At 44.6% G+C, this 19,299-nt stretch overlaps 2 long non-coding RNA genes across 2 annotated transcripts in view; one reads left to right on the top strand and one right to left on the bottom strand.

Moving 5' to 3' along the window:
• The window catches only part of LOC310739805, a 77,742-nt gene extending 66,716 nt beyond the window's left edge, over nucleotides 1-11,026 (top strand). The window contains exon 2 of the long non-coding RNA XR_014537503.1: nucleotides 10,795-11,026. This is a non-coding gene — a long non-coding RNA (uncharacterized lncRNA). The remainder of the gene's footprint in view (nucleotides 1-10,794) is intronic.
• LOC310739797 overlaps nucleotides 1-19,299 on the bottom strand; it is a 69,693-nt gene that overhangs the window by 4,298 nt on the left and 46,096 nt on the right. The window lies entirely within an intron of this gene.

The following is a 19,299-nucleotide window of genomic DNA, read 5'->3' as shown; positions in this document are numbered from 1 at the left end:
CATCTACCTTTGTTTACTGGTGATTAGCTACTCGACTATCAGTTGTGGCAATTCTGATCCGGACATGTGGTTTCACTCTTGAATAGAGATAAGTGCTTGTGCTAACAATGTCTGAGAAACTGAGAGCAAACATCACTCATTAGGGATTAGACTCTGATCCAGAGTCATCTTGTGCCATGACATGATCTGTGACAGTAACAGACTGTATGCTTTCATATCCAACATGGTAAAAAATTGACAGCAAGCTTTGTACTTGTTAAAATTATAGCATTTTTTTCTCTCTCAAGCAATGAAAACAACGGTGGATCACCATGGAAACAAGACCTTGATAGCTATGGGCAGTGTATGGTTTTGTCACAACAATGTGAGGTGAGAGTGGAGGAAGGGTGAAGAACAAAATTACATTCTATATCAGTTTATTAAGCTCCTCAGAGTTTTGTCAGCTGAATCACAAAAGACCAAACCAATCAGCTTTCAGAAATATAAAGGGTACAAAATGTAAACATGATGCATATACACTTAACTTCCTACACTGCATTGTTTTTAAAATCTTTAGAGAAGTCATAAAGCACTCAAAGGCTGCTTCATGACAGCCTCTAAATTTAATTCATAGAAGAATGTTGTGGCCTAAGGCTTGTGAGAAACTATTATTGCAGGCCTCCTCAACATTGTTGAAAAAGGATGTGCTTTAGTATGCTTATTTACCCTCAAGAAGGAAAACCAGATCTGTCAAATATCTATATTGTGAAAGATCTGATGTGCAAATAGCTATAATACTGGTGTAATGTAATTGTGCAGAGGACAGCCTCTAGGTCAAAACAAGATAATGAATATACTGGAGCAAAACAAATAATTCCTTTAGTCCATTCCATTTATTTCAGCATTGGCACATAGGCTGTGTTTCCTTTTTAAAAGATGCTATTATTCTGTGTCTCAGTGGGTCCTGTGCATAGTAGAATGTGGCTACTCGATTTAGTTCGGGTTCTCTCCCCCATGTTTTAACGGGGTGTGTCCCACCCTGGTGGGGCCAGAGCAGGCTCTGGTCCTGGAACAGGAATTATGCACTCTCCTAAGGAAGGAGGCCATCAAGATGGTCCCTCCTTTACTCCCAGAGTCTGGCTTCTACAGCCAGTACTTTGTGGTTCTGAAGAAGAATGAGGGTTGCATCGATTCTAGATCTACACTCCGTAAACCAGTTGTGTCTTATATCAATTCCGAGGACTGATATGTCACGATACAGGTGGATCTATTTGCTACTTAATAGAAATCGCACTGTCCCCTCTGGTTTTCCCTCACTCACCCAGCCCCCCTTGGGGCTGGACGCCATGGTACAGACGTGGCCGAGGCTACACCTGTACACCTTTCCCCCTATCGTGCTGCATCCGGGAGTTCTGGAGAGAGTTTGCTGGAAGGGAGTCCGTCTCCTCCTGGTGGCACCTCGATGGCCGGGCAGACCATGGTTCACGGACCTGGTGTCCCTCCTCCAGTAACCTCCTTGGAAAATTCTTCCCAGGAGAGATCTCCTCTCCCAGGCGTACCCTGGTTCACCCCCGCCAAGAGACTTTTTACTGAGCTGGTCTCTCCACTGAGGTAGTGGAGACAATCCTCCAATCCAGAGCTTCCTCTACGAGAAAGTCATATGCCGCTAAATAGTGCTTGTTCTCTGCGTGGTGCGAGCACCACCAATTGGACCCAGTCAACTACCCAGTTGGTTCAGTGCTGGAGTTCATGCAGAAACAGTTTGCCACAGGGTTGGCTCCTTCGACCCTGCAGGGTTACGTGTCCACTATCGCAGCTTATTGTGCCCCGCTTGCAGTCGCTGGGTAGACACCCTTTGGTGACACGTTTCCTGCGCAGCACCCAGAGACTGAAGCCCAGAACATGACCCAGACTGCCTGTGTGGGACTTGGCCATCGTGCTGGCAGCTCTGTCTGAGATCCCTTCAAGCCATTGGCCGAGGTGGCATTTAGGTATCTGTCTTTTGAGACTGCTTTACTTTTGGCTTACCCCTGGCAAGGCCAGTGCCTTCCTTTACCCCAAACCAGGGAATATACCTAAGGTGCCCATGGCTCCCCCACGACATATCATGCTGCAGGCATCCTACCCTTCTCCTTTTCAAGCCTCTGACCAGGAGAAACAAAACCGTCGACAGGACGAGTTCATGGAGGAAGTTGGAGCAGCTAATTTTCTGCTTTGGCTCCTATAGGAAAGGAAAGGGTTTTTTGCCAACAAGCAGAATCTTAGTAGGTGGATTGTGAATGCTATTTTATCTTCATATGAGTGTTCTGGTCTCCCTCTCCCTTCGGGGTCAGGGCTCAATCCACCCGGAGTGTGGTGGCCGCTATGGCCTGGTCCGCTGGAGTTCCACTCCAGGACATTTGCAACGCTGCAGGCTGATCCCCCCCGTTGATCTTCATCAGGTTCTATGACCTTGACCATAAAGCCACTCCCAGGTCCTCTGTCTTGCGCTCTGGATGTGCTCTCAGGCAAGGACAGGTTAGTGTGCCATATTTTACACTCGTTCCCGAAGCGTTGCGATGCAGCTGGAGTTCCTGAAAGGTAACGTTTCTAGGGTACATATGTAACCTTAGTTTTCTGAGGGAACGAGACGCTGTGTCTCAGAGTCACACTCCTTCCTTCCCTGCCGCACTTTCCTTCTCATTTGCAGAAGCTAGCTTTGGCTCCACTGTGCATTTTGTAGCTGCCGTTGGCAAGATTTCACATGTGATTCAGAGCGTGAACAATGTAAAAGCATTTCCAAAGCATTGCGACACAGCGTCTCGTTCCCTCAGGGAACTAAGGTTACATACATAACCTAGAGACGATCACATTCCAACTAAACTACTAAAAGATGTGTTTTCTCAATATTATTAACTCCTCTCTATCTTTAGGTCATGTCCCTAAACCACTCAAGATGTCAGTTATTAAACCCCTTATTAAAAAACCTAATTTAGATGCAATTGAACTATACAATTACAGACCCATTTCAAATCTTTCCTTTATGTCTAAGATTTTAGAAAAGACTGTGTCTGCCCAGTTATGTTACTATTACAAAAAAACAATATCTTTAAAGATTTTCACAAATGACCTGTTTTTAGCTTCAGACCAAGGCTACATATCTCTATTAGTTTTATTAGATCTTAGCGTTGCATTCGACACTATAGATCATGACCTTCTCCTGGATCGATTACAGAATTACATCAGCATTCAGGGACAGGCATGTTTGATTGCTACCATTTTGTAGATTTAAATGGAGAACTATCCAGGTTAATGCAAGTAAATTAACAGGTGCCACAAGGTTCAGTTCTAGGACACCCACTTTTTACAATATACATGTTTCCCTTGGGAAATATTATTAAAAGGCATGGGATTCGCTTCCTTTTTATCTTTAGAAAGAAGACACTTTGAGCTTTACTGTCCATTATTCGAAGTTGATTGCTCAAAAAGACAAGTTATAGAAAGTTATAGATTACGGAAGCGCATTGCATTCACAAAGAGAAAAATTACTTACAGAACGGATCTCATAATTATGACTTACCAACTCATAATTATGACTTACAATCTCATAATTATGAATAGTTGTCTCATAATGACTTAGTATCTATTTATGTGATAAGTTGGGCCAGTCAGTGGCAGGGGAGCATTTTAGCGCATAACACCGGATCTGACATTACTGCATTCTTTGCTTGGAAACGCCTCATTGTGCAACCATGGAGATGTAGCAGATATCATGTGGTTTAGCTTGAAGACTGTATATTAGTTTAATTAGCTACTGGACATTTCCTTACTGACTGCCCCTCCTGCTAATTAATTTAGTTACTGTAAGTTTTCATTTAAAAGATACGGGGCATTAACTATTATTATTATTATTATTATTATTATTATTATTATTATTATTAAAGTGAGATATTAAATCATAAGTATAAGATATTAAGTCATAATCAAGCCCCGGTATCGCCAAGCTGCCACTCTTGGGCCCTTGAGCAAGGCCCTTAACCCTCTATGCTCCAGGGGACCCTTACGAGAAAAATAAATCAAGGACCGTGACGTCAGAGCGACGTGGGGCCGCTTTCCTGTGGGCTCACTACCTGCAGGAGGGACCGTAAGGGACCGGTGCTGAGAGGATTGGGCAGCAGTCAAAGGCAGGGGCCTTGACAGCCCGATCCCTGGACACGGAGAAGTGTCTGGGGAATCTTCTTAGACTGCTGCCCCCGCGTCCCGAATTACGGATAAGCGGGAGAAGATGAAATGAAAAAAAAAAACATTTCCTTACTGACTACTTACTGAATTTAGTTACTGTAAGTTTTCATTTAAAAGATACGGGGCATTAACTATTATTATTATTATTATTATTATTATTATTATTATTATTATTATTATTAAAGTGAGATATTAAATCATAAGTATAAGATATTAAGTCAATCATGAGATAAGTCATAATTATGATATCAAGATCTTATAATTATGAGATATATAAGTAGCAATTATAAGATACTAAGTCATAATTATGAGATATTAAGTCATTATTATGAGATCCTTTCTGTGATTTTATTTCTCTTTGTGAATGCAATGCAAATTTTTTCCTGAATTGAAATAGTGTTTTTCTTCATACATAAATACATGAAATCAGTCCTGGAGCAATCCAGAAAAGTAATGGGTTAAAAGCCGCATGTCTAATGAGTTTATATTTTAAATTGAATGACGATATCATGAAAAATGAGATTCCTGCAAACGTTTATCTTCGCCCCTCCCCGCCCTACCCAGCCCAAATTTTAGGACTACAGCTGAAATGCCCTACCTAACTTTAAATGTTAACAGTTCCTGAGAAAAATGTGCTACATACACAATTTATGAAGTTCCATAGATATACATTTCCTGCATTAAACATTATTATTATTTCATATAAAAATACATGAAATCAATCCTGAAGCAATCCAGAAAAGTACTGGATTGAAAGCCACATGTCTCATGAGTTTCCCCCTGGCATCGAGATGCCATCCTCGCCCATATGAAGGAATTGGGGTTAAGACTAAATGCCAAAAAAGTGTACTTTCACATACAGAGAACCTCCTATCTAATCGTAGTGTGGGATTCGACAATTATGCAGGTGCAGCAGTCTCCTGCATGAGTCGAATCTATCCTCATGACCGTCAAGAGAGTGAGAGAATGGCAGCTACTCACTGTAAAGCAGTTTTAAAGACTGCTGGGTCTGATGGCAGCTGCATTCAATGTGGTGCCACTTGGTCTCCTATACTTGCGACCCCCACAGTGGTGGCTCAGGTACAGAGAGTTCTCCCGGAAGGGCAACCCACTCCAATGTCATGTGGAGAAGGTCAGACCAGCTGTTTGTCTGCAACAGTCCAAAAAGGGGTTTTCTGCCAACAAGAAGCCCCTCAGTAGATGTATTGTGGATGCTATCCACTCCTCTTATGAGTCCTCTGGTCTCCCCACTCCCTTAGGGGTCAGAGCTCACTCCACCCAGGGTGTGGCTGCCTCTAAGTATTGGTCCTCTGGAGTTCCCCTCCAAGACATATGTGACGCTGCGGGTTGATCTGACCTTTGTGCGGTTCTAAAACCTGGACAGCAGTGCCACTCCTGGCCCCTCGGTCCTCCTCTAGCTGTGGTCACATACACACTGGGCAGGGACTGGTCAGTCTGGCGTGGTTGGACACTTGTTCCCAAAGCGTTTCGATGCAGCTCGAGTTCCTGAAAGGGAATGTCTCTAGGTTACGTATGTAACCCTAGTTCCCTGAGGGAACGAGACGCTGCGTCTCTGTGCCACACCTCCGGCGTCCCTGCGGCGCTTCCTTCTCCCTTACAGAAGCTGCCGCTGGCTTCTCTCATATGCGTTTTATACTCCTGGTCGTGACGTCACCTCATCAGTGACGGCCAGCGTCCAATTTTTGACTGATTACACACGTTATTCAGAGCATGAACACTCAGGCGTGTTCCCAAAGCGTTTCGACGCAGCATCTCGTTCTCTCAGGGAACGGGGGTTACATACGTAACCTAGAGACGTTCTTAGGCCTGGAACGGCTAAGGGTTTGCCCTCCACTCTTCATTCCACTGAACAGTTAATAATTTAACTTTGATGTGAATCTGAAACACACTAAAACAGGGTTTTTTTGGTTGTTAAATGTATGGTATCCTTGGCCCAATCCTCGGTTAGACTTTTCAGATTGATTTAATTTGACCTGGATTGAGGGGTGGCACACAGGCATGAAGCTGACCAATATTTCCCTAATGAGATCAGGTTGGCAAGTGATACAGAGACTTAAAGAACTGCTCAGAATAATATCCTGCTCATATGAAAACTCACGATTTTCTCCTCTAATGAAGAAATTATTTTCCTGGAACCAATCCAGAACCTTTCTTACATTAGCGTTCTTACATATTCACTTTCCTGGCTGGTTATTATATAGTTTAATTAAATTTATTCAATTACAACTTTGTCAAACATGTTTTCTCATGCAAGACTAGGGAACACTGCTGGGAAGCAAGATAGCCTATATGGAATGTGCTAGAAGGCTAGATATGGATGACTCAAGCTGACCAGAGATGGTGATAAAGGTTGTTTTCCTTCTTGTTGCCCTTGTAGATATGGATGATTATAGGCATTGTGCTGGTCTAACCTGGTAAAGATTTTGATTCTCTGAGATGTTCCAGAGCGCTAGGGACCAAAGACAGACAGTTAGTCCTTGACTGTGACTGTTTAATCTGTAATAGTTTAATATAATGTGAGACCCTCTTCTTTTATTTTCATGAATGCATTGGTGATGAACTCAATATTGCAGTCATAGGACTGATGAGAATCCCTAATCTAGGTTTTGCAGAGACTTTCTTTATGTCCTGATACTCCTCCACTTGTGCAGTCAATCATGAGGGATACAGACTTGCTTCTAGCCTTTTACAAGGACTGTAAACTGCATTTTACTATCACAAAACGGTTTCATACATTACATGCAAAAATACATTTGTTTCAGCCTTGCACACATTCTAAATTTTAGACGAAATATTATAGGCCTACTTTGAGTATGTTTTATGGCAGAAACATTGTGACATCACAGTATTATCCAGGACTTAAACCGAAACTAATGCTGGATATTGGGTTTTGAAGTGAACAGATTTATGGTCTTCTTTTTATTCACACTGGTGCAGATGGTAAATAATTAGCATGTCCATCAGTTTTGCCCTGCAGATTAACTTCAGTCATGCCATCAGTTCTTATTAGAGTGATGCATTATGCAAAGCCACCTCTCCATAAAATACAAGAGCATTTTAGGCTAGACTAAAAATTTACTTAATTGTGTCAACAAACTGTAATATTATGCATTAGATGTATATTATGATATACTAGTATACTACTATTGTGACATACAAGAATATAATATATATCATGATAATATTATGTATGTTACGGCAGCCACAATGCAATAACATCACATTGTACAAGATGATTTGTGCTGTTTCCTATTTGTATAGCTCTCTGTGTTTTTAAAAAAATATGATTTTCTTTAGTGTAACAATAATCATTCCCATGTATGTCATTCTGGAGGCAGAATATTTATGACAAAAGGGATATGTAGATTTATAAAAATTTTGGATATGAAAAGTTTGAGTTCCAAGATGAATTTATGTAACATGACACCTGTTATTCACCCAGCAATGTGTGTGACTGGTAAGGACATGTTTTTTCTCTTTTGCTCTTGTGTACTGAAGGGCTGCTCTGTGTGTTTACTGCCTGTAACAGACACTTTTGAAATACACCATTTAAAAAAAATTGTAGTGAGAAACACATTTTGCATTTGGGTCTGGTTCAGGCTTAAAATGTAAGATTACTAAAAGGGTTGAGTGAAATGTTCTCAGGTTCAGGTTGAGTTTGGACTCACCAACCTATGTGACACCATTAGGTCGCTTATATCACATTTCCCCCCACTCTGATAGTTGATGTGAGCATTAAGTGAAGCATTAACTCTTGACCTGTTCCTGCTTGATTTATGCATTATGCTGCTGCTACTTAATGATTGCAAATTTGCATGAAAGTGCAGGGGTACAGTGCTTATATTTGTCATTTTGTAAGACAAGACCCAAATACTGGTGACCTTCTCCTTCCTTTGTAATACTATATTTGAAACTTTTGACTCTCACTACCATGATCTCTTCTCTTCAATATTTTTTCTACTAGTAAATTCCAGACAGTAAACTCCATGAAACAGTGAGCACACTGATAACTAACTACTGGCCTACTTTTTAGCAAAAAAAAAATATTAAATTAGTTTGCCACTCCAATGACAAGTAGCCTTGGTACTGTTCACAGATGACATTTCTGAATGAATCAAGTCAAGAATCTTTTATTGTCATTTCAACCATATATAGCTGATGCAGTACATAGTGAAATGAAACAACGTTCCTCCAGAACCCAGGTGCTACATACAACAACATGTCAAGTCAAGTCAAGTCAAGTCAAGTCAAGTCAAGTCAAGTCAAGTTTATTTGTATAGCGCTTTTCACAACAGACATTGTCTCAATGCAGCTTTACACAAATCAACAGTTAAGGTGAATGGTGTGAATTTGTCCCTGATGAGCAAGCCGCTGGCGACGGTGGCAAGGAAAAACTCCCTTAGATGGTATGAGGAAGAAACCTTGAGAGGAACCAGACTCAAAAGGGGAACCCATCCTCATTTGGGTGACATCAAGAGTTTGATCATAAATCTTTCAACAATACAGAACACTGGAGAGTGAGAACTAACATGATTACTGGAGTATAAGATTATAAGTGATGTTCTTTCTGCAGTCTTATACAGTCTATATGGTTAGTAGCTCCTAGTTTTATAAGCTCAGCATTTGTGATCATCACAGATCCAGCATCAGCTTCTCCATGCCAGAGCCTTTAAACACTCCAGGAGGTCCAATGTCAAACTCCACACATGTAGCGGGATCCAAATGGCACTGGTACGTCTCTAGATGGTTCGGGATGTTTGCGAGTTCTGCATCTACTCCTTCAAAGGTCCGTAATCATCACGAGGTGGGAGGTGACTGGAGCTGGCCAAACCTCAGGGTGTCTCGGGATGGGGAGAGAAAGAGAAGCAGTGGAGAGGAATTAGCGTAACTGCTGTTCATGATATTAACAGCACAAGTTGATAATGTGCATGTGATCAGATGTTCTGGAGCACAAGGTTATGATGTGAGTTTGTTATGTGTAGGCTTTGCTAAAAAGATATGTTTTTAATCTGCACTTAAACTGAGTGAGTGTGTCTGAGCCCCGAACACTGTCAGGAAGACTATTCCAGAGTTTAGGAGCTAAATGTAAAAATGCTCTACCACCTTTAGTGGACTTTGCTATTCTAGGAACTACTAGAAGCCCAGAGTTTTGAAATCTCAGGGAGCGTGCCGGATTGTAGCGTGTTAAAAGACTGGATAGATACATAGGAGCCAAACCATTTAGTGCTTTATAAGTGAGAAGTAATAGTTTGTAGTCTATTTGAAACTTAACCGGAAGCCAATGTAGGGACGATAGGATTGGGGTTATGTGATCATATTTTCTTGACCTTGTGAGAACTCTGGCTGCTGCATTCTGGACTAACTGAAGCTTGTTTATTAATAATGCAGGACATCCACCTAGTAATGCATTACAGTAGTCCAGTCTGGAGGTCATAAACGCATGGACGAGCTTCTCTGCATCGGATATAGACAACATGTTTCTTAACTTAGAAATATTTCTAAGGTAAAAGAAGGCTGTTTTTGTAACTTGGTTGATATACATAAAACAACAGTCACAGAAACATAAAAAAAAACAACAACAAAGGGCCAAGAACTAGTGGAAAGATCCTCGTCACATAAAGTGCATGTGTGCGACTGGTGCAAACATTTCAAAAAGATAACATAAGACAGTGCAGGACAACACAGGACAGTGCAGGACAATACACAATACACAAAATAGCTCTGCCAGTAAACCTGTCCTAACAAAATAAAATAAGGTGCACAGTAGCAGAAAAATTTAAACAATATTGTGCAATTAAACATATAGCAACAACAAAGATAAAGTGAACAGTGGAAAAAATATGTGGACAGAATATTGTGCAAAAGAACAATTAGCAGTGATCCTGGAAGATGGGCAAAAACGGCATGTAAAAATTTTTGCGGTAATGATTAGTGTGAGTGGTACTGAATGGTGGGTGTGCGCAGTGTATGATGTGTGTTGAGTCCAGTTTGTGCAGATCAGTCACACGAAGTGAGTATGAGTGTGTGTTGAGTCCGGTAAAATTGTGCAGATCAGTCACACAGTTGTGTGTAAGTGTGTGTGAGTGTCTGATGGCTTGAGGAAAGAAACTTTTGCACAGTCTGGATGTGGTGGCCCGAATGCTTCGGAACCGCTTCCCTGATGGTAGGAGAGTGAAGAGTGTGTGTGAGGGGTGTGTGGGGTCGTCCACAATGCTGTTAGTTTCGCGGATGCAGCGTGTGGTGTCTTGCGATCCGAGACGGTGCAATTCCCAAACCAGGCAGTGATGCAGCTGCTCAGGATGCTTTTAATGGTCCCTCTGTAGAACATGGTCAGAATGGGGGGAGGGAGATAAGCTTTCCTCAGCCTTCTCAAAAAGTAAAGACGCTGCTGAGCTTTTTTGGTGATTGAGCTGGTGTTCAGTGACCAGGTGAGGTTATCCACCAAGTGAACACCAAGGAATTTGGTGCTCTCGACGATCTCCACTGAGGATCCATCGATGATCAGTGGAGAATGGTCGCTCTGTGTTCTCCTGAAGTCAACAACCATCTCTTTAGTTTTATCGATGTTCAGAGACAGGTTGTTGGCTCCACACCAGGCTGTTAACCATTGCACCTCCTCTCTGTATGCTGACTCGTCGTTCTTTATGATGAGACCCACCACGATCGTGTCATCGGCGAACTTGATGATATGATTCTAGCTGTGCATTGCTACACAATCGTGAGTCAGCAGAGTGAACAGCAGTGGACTGAGCACACAGCCCTGAGGGGCTCCAGTGTTCAGTGTGGTGGTGCTGGAGATGCTGTTTCCGATACGGACTGAATGAGGTCTCCCAGTCAGGATGTCCAGGATCCAGTTACAGAGGGAGATGTTCAGGAGGTGTTACAGAGTTTCAGGCTCAACTTCTCGATCAGGTGCTGAGGAATGATTGTGTTGAAGTGTTGAATGCTGAACTGAAGTCTATGATCAGCATCCTTACATAAGAATCCTTGTTGTCTAGGTGGTTGAGGGCCAGATGAAGGGTTGTGGAGATATCATCGTCCGTGGAGCGGTTTGAATGATACGTAAACTGCATGAGGTTCAGTGCGGGTGGAAGCTGGGTCTTGATGTGCCTCATGACAAACCGTTACAAAGGGGTCTCTGCCCAGAGATTGCCCAGCCACAGGGGCATGATTGGCCGAAATGGCAGACGCGTAGACTTTTAGGGTGGACGGAGCCAACCCCTTGGCGAACTGTCCCTGGAGAAAATCCAGCACTGAACCAACTGGGCAGTGGACTGGATCCAGCCGGTGGTGCTCACACCACGAGCAGAACAGATGCCACCTGGCGGCATACAACCCCTTAGTGGAGGGAGCCCTGGAGTGGAAAATGGTCTCTACCACCTCGGTGGAGAGACCAGAACCTCGGAGCTGTGCCACAGCCTCCACAGCTCTGGGCGGGGGTAAAATATGGCACCCCCTAGGTGAGAAAGGAGGTCCCTCCTCAGAGGAATCTCCCACGGAGGGTGCTCGAGGAGAGCCACCATGTCCGCGAACCATGGGTTGCGCGGCCACCTTTTGGAGCTACCAGGAGGAGACTGACTCCATCCCGGCGAAATCTCTCCAGAACTCCCGAAAGCAGCGTGACGGGGGGAAAAGCATACAGACGCAGCCTTGGCCACGCCTTAGAAATATCATCAAGCCCCAGAGGGGCCGTAGGCGTAAGGGAGAACCAGAGAGGACAGTGCGACGTCTCTTGAGACGCGAACAGATCCACCTGGGCTCTTCCGAATTTCTCCCAAACCTGCTCCACCACATCGGGGTGGAGCCGCCATTCCCCGGGCCTCAACCCCTGCCTCAACAGGGCGTCTGCTGCCTCGTTCAACCGGCCTGGGATGTAAACCGCCCTCACAGAGAGGAGTTTCCCCTGGGCCCAAAGGAGGCCAGCCTGCACAGGGGGCGCAAGCGCAGACCTCCTTGATGGTTGATGTAAGAGACCACTGAAGTGTTGTCCGTACGGACCAACACGTGGTGACCTCTGAGGTCTGAGAGGAAATGCTTCAAAGCTAGAGCACGGCCAGCATCTCTAGGCAATTGATGTGCCACAGTAGATGGGGCCCCTCCCACAGACCTCTGGCGGAGCGACCACTCATGACCGTTCCCCACCCCGTGAGGGACGCATCCATCATTAGCATTAAGTGACGACCGGGGACTCCCAGCACAAGGCCTAGAGATAGGAACCGGGGATCTCTCCAAACACCTAAGGCACGTAGGCATCGCCGCATGACCTTGATGGTGCGGAGCAGATTGCCCCTCCATGAGAACCCGCAGGTCCTGAGCCAGCACTGAAGGGGCCTCATGTACAGCAGGCCAAGTGGAATCACACTGGACGCAGTTGCCATAAGCCCTAGCAGTTTCTGGAACTGCTTGACAGTGAGAGGCTGCCGTTTTCTGACCTACCCGACGGCTGCAAGGATGACCACAATGCGGGCAGGAGAATGCTGCGCACGCAAAGTAGTCGAATCCCATATGACACTGAGATAGGTGGTTCTCTGTAAAGGAGAAAGCACACTCTTCCCGGCGTTCAGCCGAAACCCCAAAGCCTCCATGTGGGCGAGAACAACATCTTGATGCCGGACCGCCAGCTGCTCTGACTGAGTTAGGATCAACCAATCGTCGATGTAGTTGAGGATGCGGATGCCCTGAGACCTCAGGGGAACCAGAGCCGCATTCGTAAGAACCCGAAATTGGTAAGCTTCGGCCCTGAAAGCAAACCTCAGGAACCTCCTGTGAGAAGGTAGGACGGACACATGAAAGTATGCGTCTCTTAGATCCACCGTGACAAACCAGTCCTCGGATCTGATTTAAAGCATGACCTGCTTATGGGTCAGCATCTTAAACCTGAGTCGCATGAGAGAGCGGTTCAGCTGACATAAAATAGGACGCAACCCACCGTCCTTCTTTGGAACTATAAAGTAGCAGCTGTAGAACCCGGACTCTCGTTCTGATGGAGGGACCACCTCGATGGCCCCCTTCCTCAGGAGAGTGTCTACTTCCTGTTCTATGACCAGAGCCTGCTGTCGTCCCACCAGATTGGGAAGAACCCCATGAAAATGGGGCGGAGGAGACCCATCGAGACACATCTGGGAGAGCTTTGCAAGCTCCCAGAAAATGCCTCAGGGGTATCAGCCTCTCGAGACTGACCTCCGGAACGCCCAAAGCCAGGGCAGCACCCTGAGACAGTTTTAGGGGAGGCGAGATCTCCTGGACCACAGCGATGCCGGGTGGAGACCAAGGAGAGAGCTCGCTGGAGCTGGCCATGCCCTGAAGCACCGAGGGTGGCAGGGTTAACAGACCAGGTCCCTGAGGGGGGTTGGGACAGGGCGGGCACCGAAACAAGCGGTGTGACACGCCCCCCCACAGCCAGATCCCCAGAAACTTCTGCGTCAGGATCTTTTTGCCGAAGCCTTCTTGTTGGAGATGACCGTCCTCAGATCTGTCACCTCACAAGGCTTCGACGCCGAGCGCCGCGCAGGATTCCTCACAGGGGAAGAGCGAGTCGCGACACTGCGTTTCTGAACCTCCCGATGGGAGCCGGAGGGCTGCGGCTGGGGCTGAGCCCGCCGAGCAGCCCCCTGTGAACGACGTGGGAGGTAACGCTGGAACGCCGCTGCTTGTTTCCTATTTTCCTGAAACCTCTCAACCACCGAATGTACTGAATCGCCGAAAAGGCCAGAAGGAGTTAGCGGAGCATCCAGCAATACAGCCCTGTCCCTATCAGACATGTCTGACAGTGTGAGCCACAGGTGCCTTTCTGTAGACACCAGGGCAGCCATAGAACGACCAATGGCCCAAGCGGTCTCCTTAGTGGCTCTGAGAGCCAGATCCGCCGTACGGCGCAGCTCATCAAAATGCCCATCCACGGCACCCCCCACATCCAATTCACGCAGCAGGTCAGCCTGATATGCCTGCAACACCGCCATGGTGTGCAGGGAAGCAGCAGCTTGATTGCTGAAGCATAGGCTTTACCCACGAGCACAGAAGTGCTGCGTAGGGGCTTTGTGGGTAATGTCGGGGTCTTAAGGGAAGAGACGACTCCGGGAGAGAGAAAGGTGGCAAGTGTCTCTTCAACCCAAAGCATAGCCTCATAACCATATTCTTTCCGCCCAAATATGTGGAAATACACAGTAGAAGTGTGGGTGAAGGGGCGGGCCTAGTAAGGTTTAACCCCTGACCTAGACACCTCGGTGTGTAGATCGGGAAAAAATGGAAGACCCCTACGCGGAGGTTGTGACACAGGTGTCAGAAAGCGCTCATCTAATTTACTAGATGAAAGCACTTCCTGCTCATGAGCCGGCCAAGTTATATCGAGCTTGGCAACGGCACGCGGTACAACCTCCGTAAGCTCCTCAGCTTCCATATCGCAGCGCGCGGACCCCCCCCCCCTCCTCGAAGGAGGCGGGGCCGCGCGCTGCGATACGGAAGCTGCCGCTGTCTTCTCTCATATGCATTTTATACTCCTGGTCGTGACGTCACCTCATCAGTGACGGCCAGCGTCCAATTTTTGACTGATTACACACGTTATTCAGAGCATGAACACTCAGGCACATTCCCAAAGCGTTTTGACGCAGCTCGAGTTCCTGAAAGGGAAATAAAATTCATAGACATCTTTTGGTTTCTAAATAGTCCCATTCAGAGTACGAGATTACTTTGCAGCAGCAAACGATATTTAGTTGATGAAAGCTCCAAGGAGAAGTGGGGCATTAAAATGTATTAGCCAGGTCCCCACAACCTTTTCTTTTTTTCGCTTTTTTTTTTCTAATTTATAAATTATAAAAAAAAACACCACTTTATATAGAATAGCCTACACTTTTCTTAAAAGAATTTTCAATACATTTTAAAATACAGTTTTACATACAATATTTGAACAATCTGTGGTGTTCCTTAAACCGTGTGGTGTTCCTCAAACCTCAAACCCACTTTGGAAGCAGACAGTTATATGGAAATGCCCTTGTGCACACAATACGGTTCATTAAGCCGTAATAATACCCTGATCCTCAAACCGCAACCCCACAGAATGTCTCTAGGTTACATATGTAACCCTAGTTCCCTGAGGGAACGAGATGCTGCGTCGAAACGCTTCGCGTTTCCAAAGCGTTTCGACGCAGCTCGAGTTCCTGGAAGGAAACGTCTCTAGGTTACGTATGTAACCCTAGTTCCCTGAGGTTCACTTCAGCTTCACTCAGCCAAACTTCCCACTGGTTAAACTTTTTCCACTGACCTGCCATTTTGGCACAATCTTTTCTCCAATGTACGGTATCCCACAAAAGTGAGTACACCGATCCAGTGGTCATGAACATGTAGAATAGAACATTTGGCTTTGCATTGTTAAACGACATACAGCTGGTATTACTTAGGGTGCACTCACTTTTGTTGCCAGTTATTTAGACAATAATGGCTGTATGATGAGTTATTTTTAGAGGACAGTAAATCTATACTGCTATACAACCTACACATTGACTACTCTGAAATATATTCAAGTTTATTTCCTATAGTATTATAACTTGGGAATGGTATTGTATGAGAAAGTCAGGTGTGTCAGAGAAGTATGTGAGGGTGGTGCAGGACATGTATGAGGACAGTGTGACAGCAGGGAAGTGTGCAGTAGGAACGACAGACTAGTTCAAGGTGAAGGTTGGACTGCATCAAGGATCGACTCTGAGCCCTTTCCTGTTTGCATTGGTGATGGACAGGTTGACAGACGAGGTCAGACAGGAGTCTCTGTAGACTATGATGTTTGCGGATGATATTGTGATTTGTGGTGAGAGTAGGGAGCAGGTTGAGAAGAGCCTGGAGAGCTGGAGGTACGTGCTGGAGAGAAGGGGGAATAAAACAGAGTACATGTGTGTGAATGAAAGGGAGGGCAGTGGAGTGGTGTGGTTGCAGGAAAAAGAGGTGCAAAGTAATGTAGTGTGTTAGAGAAGTGAAGAAAAGAGTGCAGACAGGGTGGAGTGGGTGGAGAAGAGTGGCAGGAGTGATTTGTGATAGAAGGGTATCTGCAAGAGTGAAAGGGAAAGTTTATAGGACTGTGGTGAGACCTGCGATGTATGGTTTAGAGACAAGTGGCATTGGTAGTGGCATTGACTAAAAGACAGAAGGTGGAGCTGGAGCTCGTTTGTTGGGAGTAACGATGATGGACAGGATTAGAAATAAGTTTATTAGTGGGACAGCACATGTTTTGAAGGACGTTTTATGAGACAAGGTGAGGAAGGAGAGATTAAAATGGTTTGAACATGTGCAGAGGGAAATGGTTTATATCGGTAGGAGACTGCTGAGATTGGAGCCACCAGGAAGGAGGAAAAGAGGAAGGCCAAGGAGGAGGTTTATGGATGTGGTGAAGGAAGACATGCAGGTACTTGGTTTAAAAGAGGCAGATGTAGAGGACAGGGGGGTATGGAGACGGATGATATGCTGTGGTAAACCCTAATGGGAGAAGCCAAAAGAAGAAGAAGAAGTATTGTCCCTTGAGAAGATATACTAAAATGGTTGCTGAAATTTGAGGGGTGTACTCACTTTTGCAAGATAATGTATATGTATGAGTAAGAAAGCAGACATGCCTGTTGCCACCTGCATGCGTGTGTCTGTCGGTCTGTGTGTGTGTGTGTGTGTGTGTGTGTGTGTGTGTGTGTGTGTGTGTGTGTGTGTGTGTGTGTGTGCGCATGTTTTACTTATTTTAGTCCACCAGAATAAAATAAAAATAAAACCAATTAAAGAAAGCTTTTCTCAAAATCTTTAGTTTCTCAAAATCAATATTTTGAGAAAAACCAACAAACATGTTCTCTCTTTTTTTCTTGCCCGGCCTTTTGATGCTTTACACATATTATGCCATGGCTCTGATATTCATCTACTATTGTCAAGTCCTTCCTTTCTTTGGGTGGAGGCTAAAGTAACATTAAAAGCCCCTGGAATCCTAAAAAAGAGATAGATTTCCTTATACCTTTGATAATATATTTTGCTCTCTAGATATGATTCTAAAATCTTCTTATTATTATTATTTTGGGTTCTTTCATTAGGGCTCGCCACAGCGGATCATTAATCTTCGTACCCCCCTGTCATTTACATGTGCCTCTTTTAAACCTCTTTTAAAAATTCTCCTATCAATGTAAACCATGTCCCTCCACAGCACAAACCATCTAAATCAGGCCTCCCTCATCTCGTCCCCAAAACGTCCTACATGCGCTGTCCCTCTAATAAACTCGTTTCTAATCCTGTCCATCCTCGTCACTCCCAACGAAAACCTCAACATCTTCAGCTCTGCTACCTCTAACTCCACCTCCTGTCTTTTAGTCAATGCCACTGTCTCTAAACCCTACAATATAGCAGGTCTCACCACAGTCCTATAAACTTTTCCCTTTCACTCTTGCACAGATATGATTCTAAAATTACTCCTTTGATTACACAATTCAGGAAAAAAAATATCATCCATAAAGGTTATAAGGCACATGGACAATGTGAACTGGAAAAGCATAACCTTTTACCTGTCACATATACACTGCGGCAGCTTCTGATCAGTAACCCAGAGTCTTAACCACTGAGCTACCGCATCACCACTAAAAGTGCATTTCATTATAAATCAACATGTATTTAGATGAGTCTTATCTCTATAATTTAATTTTAAAATGTGTGCCCCCCTATAAAATGTTTCTTTTTTTTTTGTTTTTGTTTGTTTCCCCCCCATATGTTTTTGGAAGGTGTCGCATTGAAAGTGAAAAAAATCTAACATGTTAAAAATTTTAATGAAACTATAAGTATTACAAAAGCCAGTAGTTTAAACTGTTTATTCAGATTTGTATTCGAGTCCGGCTATCCATTTTGGTTTAGATCCTGTAATTTAAACTACTTATTTTAGATTAGGCTCTGATTAAAATGTTTCATTTTATTCTTACTGTTCTTGTCCTTATTGCAAGTGTAGAGGTGTGTTTTTTTTGTGAGAATAGTATATGAGAGCATTTCGTTCCTTTGTGTTCCTTAACCCCCAGCACTTTGGTTTAATCTATCTGTCTATAGCCAATATTCACACCTTTATTGTATAATTTGTTTTAGTTATTTTATTTTATAGAAGAAGTGAATGTGCAGGAGGAAGGTGATATTGGCTAATAAAAAAAGGCTTATGTGACACACCTTCATACTCTCTCATTAACTACAAGTGGCTGGATAAAAATTAATCCGAAGTTACTCTAAGCCTTTGCCAACAGCTAGATTATTACACACTATATCTGTTCATGATTATAAACACTTGACCTTTAACCCTGACCCTAACCATCACACTTATACATACTGTTTAAACATCTCCTGCAGAAACCATCAGCATTTAAAGGAGTTGGTCTCCTTTACTCCTGTGGGTAGGCTCCAATAGATTTTGAAATGTGTCAGTGGGGCCAATGTGTCAGTTGGATCTGATGAAGACCACTGAGGTTGGATAAGAGCAGTTTCTTCCCTCTGTGAAGGGGGCTGAGCTCTACCTCTTTTCTTCCAATGAGGGGGAGGGGATTAATGTGAGCAAACCTGTAGACACACTATGTGAAGCCAGCCCCTCTTAGGCTGGACACCATGGTGCAGGCATGGCTGTGGTTCCACCTGTATGCCTTTCCCCCTGTCGTGCTGCTCCCTGGAGTTCGGGAGAAAGTTTGCCATGATGGAGTCTGTCTCCTCCTGGTGACCAGGCAGGCCATGGTTCCTGGACTTTGTAGCCCTTCTCAAGCACCCTCCCTGGGAGATTCCTCAAAGGGTTGTCTTCCCCACTCTGGAGGATTACATGTCCAATATCATGGCCTGTCATGCTCCACTTACTGAGCAGTCACTGGGAAAGAACCCAGTAGTGAGAGGTTTTCTCCATGGCGCCCAAAGGCTGAGGCCTCCGGTGCAACTTAGAGTGCCTGTGTGGGCCATTGTTCTGAAGGCTCTGTCTGAGGTTTTGAGGCTTTGAGGTTTCTCACGGTTAAGACTGTGTTGCTTCTGGCAATCCCTTCTTTCCTGAAATTTACTCCAGGCATGGGCCAAGGTGCCCTCCGGCAACCCACAACCTGTCATGCTCCAGGCATT

The sequence above is a fragment of the Silurus aristotelis genome, assembly GCF_946808225.1.
Source record: "Silurus aristotelis genome assembly, chromosome: 17".
In the NCBI taxonomy this organism is placed as follows: Eukaryota; Metazoa; Chordata; class Actinopteri; order Siluriformes; family Siluridae; genus Silurus; species Silurus aristotelis.
Note: the sequence above shows the minus strand (reverse complement) of the source record. Positions and strands in the feature narration are given on the sequence as shown.